This window comes from Delphinapterus leucas, unplaced genomic scaffold (assembly GCF_059928025.1).
Source record: "Delphinapterus leucas isolate spDelLeu-1000000601 "Yukka" unplaced genomic scaffold, BTC_Dleu_Yukka2 spDelLeu_asBTCV2_sq78, whole genome shotgun sequence".
In the NCBI taxonomy this organism is placed as follows: Eukaryota; Metazoa; Chordata; class Mammalia; order Artiodactyla; family Monodontidae; genus Delphinapterus; species Delphinapterus leucas.
Genome location: NW_028322287.1, coordinates 392871 through 398355, shown reverse-complemented (window position 1 = coordinate 398355; position 5485 = coordinate 392871). Strand labels below are relative to the sequence as shown.

General features: G+C 34.7%; 1 non-coding gene across 1 annotated transcript; it reads right to left on the bottom strand.

Moving 5' to 3' along the window:
• Positions 1-4797: 4797 nt before the first annotated feature.
• Positions 4798-4904, bottom strand: LOC115802175 (U6 spliceosomal RNA). Its single transcript, XR_004022575.1, has one exon. It is a non-coding gene; the product is annotated as a U6 spliceosomal RNA (small nuclear RNA).
• Between the last annotated feature and the right edge of the window lie 581 nt (positions 4905-5485).

The following is a 5485-nucleotide window of genomic DNA, read 5'->3' as shown; positions in this document are numbered from 1 at the left end:
TTTAGTTCTTTGTGTATTCTGGATATGAGTCTTTTTATATGAATTACCAACATATTCAATGTTGTGTGGCTTGGGTTTTCATTCTCTTCATGGTGTCTTTTGAGGAATAGGAATTTCCTAATTTTAATGTAGTCTGAATTGTTGTCTTATGATTAGCATATTCTATATTCTATTTAAGAAAACTTAGTCTACGTGAGTTGATAAAGATATCTTCTGACTTTTTTCTAAAAGCCTTTGTTTAACTTTTGCATATATAAGTCTACAGTCCACCTGGAATTTATTTGTGTAAGGTGACAATAAAGATTAATTATTCCCACTTGGATATCCAAATAACCAAATAGCACCATTTATTAAAAAGAGCATTATTTCTACACTATACCACACTGTCACCCCTGCCGAGCATGAGGTAGTTCTGTGGATGTGGGACTCTTTTCTGTTCTATTAAGTTTTTTATCTATTCTTATGCAAACTTCAATCTTTATAATTGTCCTGACACCTGATCGTATAAGTCCTCCAGCTTCTTTCTTTTTATTAATGATCTCCTTGACTGTTTTTGACCTCTTGCATTCTTATATGAATTTTAAAATCAGCTTGTCAATTTCTACACAAACCTACTGAAAACACCATTAATTAGAGTGGTATTTAATCTGAAGATTAATTTGGGAAAAATTTACATCCTAACAGTTTTAATTCTTCCAATCCATGAAGATGGGGAAAAACAACTTCTCCATTTATTAAGGCTTTTGAAATTTCTTTTGGCAGAGTTTTATAGTTTTCAGTGTAGAAGTCTTGATCATTTATCATCAAATACATTCCTAGATTTGAAGCGTTTTATGCTAATATAAATTTTATCTCTTTTAGTTTAATTTCATTTGCAACTTTTTTGTTGCTGGTATATAAAAATACAATTGATTTCATACACTGACCTCGGATCCAATAACCTGGATAATAAACATTAATTCTAGTTGTTTATCTCTAGATGTTTTTTAAGATTTTCTATGTACACAATCATATTTTCTATAAATAATGACAGTTATTTTGTCTTTTTCTAAACCTTATGACTTTCATTTCTTTTTATTGCCTTATTGCATTGATTAAGATCCTCATTTTTATTTTAATAGAAATAATGTTAGTAGAATCCATATAGTGCCCCCAACCTCAGGAAGAAAGTTTTCAGTAATTGACCATTAAATTGACTTCTCTTTTTGACTTGCTAGGAGTCTTTACCATAAATCAGTATTGTGTTTTATCAAAAGTTTTTTCTCAGTTATTAAGATCATCATTTTATTTATCTCCATTTTCTGTGAATACATTGAATTATATGGACTCTTAATGGTAAACTATTGCTAACATTCCTAGGATAAACTTCATTTAATTGTGATGCATTACCTATTTCATATATTACTGAATTCCATTTTCGAATATATTATTTAGATTTTTTACATATATGTTCCTGCTACATGTTGGTCTGTAATTTTTCCTTTCTTATAATTTTCATAACTGTTTGGCTGTCAAGGTTATGCTGACCCCATAGAAATACTGAAAAGGGTAGCTTCTTTTTCTATTTTCTGGAAGAGTATATATAAAATTGAAGTTACTACTTTCTCTACTATTTGCTAGAATTCACCAAAGACACCATCTGGGCTAGGAGTATACTTTATGGAGAGGTTTAAAGTAAAACATTTGATCTCTTTAGTAGATATACAGCATTCTGATTATTCTTTCTTTTTGTGTCAGTTTTGGTAAGTTATATTCTTCAAGGAATTTATTTCATTTAAATGGGCATAAAATTATTTATAATGTCTTTTTTAAATTAATCTATTTATTTAGTTTTTGGCTGCGTTGGGTCGCCATTGCTGCATACAGGCGTTCTCTAGTTGCTGCAAGTATGGGTTACTCTTCGTTTTGGGGCACAGGGTTCTCATTGCAGTGGCTTCTCTTGTTGCAGAGCAAGGGCTCTAGGCACGTGGGCTTCAGAAGTTGTGGCATGCGGGCTCAGTTGTTGTGGCTTGTGGGCTCTAGAGTGCAGGCTCAGTAGTTGTGGCGCACAGGCTTAGTTGCTCCATGGCACGTGGGATCCTCCTGGGCCAGGGCTCGAACCCATGTCCGCTGCATTGGCAGGTGGATTCTTAACCACTGTGCCACCAGGGAAGTCCCTGCATATTTCTTTTTGTTGTTGTTCTCTTAACATTTTTGTTAATATATGGTATAAAGCAGCACTGCTTAATAGAAATGTAATATAAGCCACGTATGTGATTTAAAATGTTCTATTAGCTACACTCAGAAAGTAAAAAGAAATGAGTATTATTAATTTTAATCATATAATTTATTTAACCCAGTATCCAAAACATAGGCAGATTTTGCTCTGCATGGCTCCAACATGCATTAATTTTAGTTATCACCATTTAATTTAATAAAACTAGTCTTCCAATAACATGGTTCAAATCTCAATTGTTGTGGTATAATAACTGTGCATAATTGCATAAAGTACAAAATTCACTGCTATACTTTCAGTCCATGAATGACTATGGAAACAATAGGTGGACATCATTATCAGTGACCAGGCAAAGCATTTCTTTCAAAGTCCACTGGTGATTGGTCAGTGCACATCTGATATTCAGTTCATGCATAGAGAGTGAAGTGTGTGATTGTGTTGCTTCCTTGTCTCTCTGTGTTAAATCCACATGACACTTTTATAAAAATGGATAATCTAAAGAGGGAACTGGCCAATGAGGTGAGAGATCAGCAAAGACATTTTAAAAAGACATTGTTGGAAGTGAAAGCAGGTGTGATTACAAGATGAACAACTGTGGGGCCGTTGACACTTCTCCTGTTCAAGAGACTCTAGATGAATAGCCTCAGAAACTTAGTGAAGGTAAACTTACTGACAGAAATGAGGAATGTGGTTGTGACGAAAAGGATGCAGACAACTCAGAAGTGACACCAACAATGAAATTTCACATTAAAGAAACTTTCAGAGATATTTCATGACATTGGGAAAGCAATGGATAAAATGCTGGGAACTGATTTCAGAAAGGAACATGATAATTCACCAAGGCTCATAAAAGATGCTCATCCATATTACAAGTTATATAACAAGAAGGTAGCAGGCCCTGTTCAACCTACTCTTGATATGTTTATTATGAAAAAAAAACCTTTTATTCTCAGAGTTCCTAATATTTTAAATTAGTGGGTACCAAGTAAATTAGTTTTACCACTTTTTAAATCTTTGCATACATTTATAACTGATAGCAAGAATTTTTATTTGGACAAAAAATTCTAAAAGTCACATATCTCATAGCATTGTGGTCAGAAAAGATGCTTGATATGATTTTAGTTTTCTTAAATTTACTGAGGCTTGATTTATGGCTCAAGATTTGATCTATCCTGGAGAATGTTCCACGTGTATTTGAGAAGAAAGTGTATTCTGCTGCTTTCGATGGAACAGTCTATAAATATCAATTAAGTCCATCTGGTCTAACGTGTCAATAAGGCCTCTGTTTCTTTATTGATTTTCTGTCTGGATGATCTGTCCATTGGTGTAAGTGGGGTGTTAGAGTCCCCCACTATTATTATGTTACTGTTGATTTCACCTTTTATGGTTGTTAGCATTTGCCTTACATATTGAGGTGTTCCTGTGTTGGGTGAATAGATATTTACAGTTGTTGTATCTTCTTCTTGGATTGATCCCTTGATCATTATGTAGTGTCCTTCCTTGTCTCTTATAACAGTCTTTATTTTAAAGTCTATTTTGTCTGATATGAGTATTGCTACTCCAGCTTTCTTTTGATTTCCATTTGCATGGAATATCTTTTTCCATCCCATCATTTCCAGTCTGTATGTGTCCCTAGATCAGAAGTGGGTCTCTTGTAGAGAGCATATATACAGGTCTTGTTTTTGTATCCATTCAGCCAGTCGATGTCTTTTGATTGAAGCATTTAATCCATTTTCATTTAAGGTAATTATCAATATGTATGTTCTTATTGCCATTTTCTTAATTATTTTGGATTTGTTTTCATAGGTCTTTTTTCATCCCTTCCTCTTTTGTTCTCTTGTGATTTGATGACTATTTTAGTGTTGTTTCTGGATGGCCTTTTCTTTTTTGTGTGTGTTTCTAACATAGTTTTTTGGTTTGCAGTTCCCATGAGGTTTCGATATAGCAGTCTATATACACGCAAGGTTGTTTTAAGTTGCTCGTCTTTTACTTCCAAACGCGTCTCCCATTTCCTGCCTTTGTATTCTCCTCTTCTCACACTTGCTGGTTTTGATATCATATTTGTGTGTGGATGCTTTCCTACTTTTACTGTATGTTTGCCTTTATTGGTGAGCTTTCCCATTTGTCATTTCCTTGTTTCTAGTTGTGGCTTCTTTTTTTTTTTTTTTTTTTTTTCCTGCCTAGAGAAGTTCCTTTATCATTTGTTGTAAAGCTGGTTTGGTGGTACTGAATTCTCTTAGCTTTGCTTCTGTAAAGCTTTTGATTTCTCTGTCGAATCTGAATGAGAGCCTTGCTGGGTAGAGTATTCTTGGTTGTAGGTTTTTCCCTTTCATCACTTTAAATATACCATGCCACTCCCTTCTGGCTTGCAGAGTTTCTGCTAAAAAATCAGCTGATAACCTTATGGGAGTTCCCTTGTATATTATTTGTTGCTTTTCCCTTGTTGCTTTTAATATTTTTTCTTTGTATTTAATATTTGTCAATTTGTTTAATATGTGTCTTGACGTGTTCCTCCTTGGGTTTATCCTGTATGGGACGCTCAGCACTTCCTGGACTGGAGTGAGTGTTTCCTTTCTCATGCTAAATATGTGGAATGCTTCATGAATTTGCATATCATCCTTGCACAGGGCCGATGCTAATCTTCTCTGTATCATTCCAATTTTAGTATATGTGCTGCCAAAGCGAGCACTAAAGGTCACGTGATAATCATACTTTCCCCCCATTGATTATTGTAACCATTTGTGTAGTTTTGGCTTACAAAGTCACTTTTATGGTCCTGCACTGTCTTGCAAAGCAAGGACTGCCTGTATTATCATTTCAACATACAATCAGTGTAAAATTTTGGGATATATTACATTCTTGTTTTCATACTAAGTCTTCAAACTACCATGATGTGTATTTTACACTTACAGAACTGCTCAATTTAGATCCGCCACATTCCAAGTACTCAATAGCCACATAGACTAGTGACTACAGCATTTGACAGCACAAATCTGGAGTGTCCTTTCTTTCTAAACCGGAATCGAACAGTGTTGGCATTGGTGGGAATATGAGTAGCTGACTGGAAACTTTCTGTCTAAACAAATCAAGGCTTAAGGTGGGGAACGATGCAGAATACACTTTCTCCCTCAGTGGTAGCAAACATAGTGTTGTTACTTCAGCTCCCTCTGGAGAAAATAAGCCTTGAATTATTCTCAGAGACTCACTGGAATCAGCCTTGTTGGAACAGTAAGGGTAAAGAAGAAAGAATGAGTCTTCCAGGGAACATAC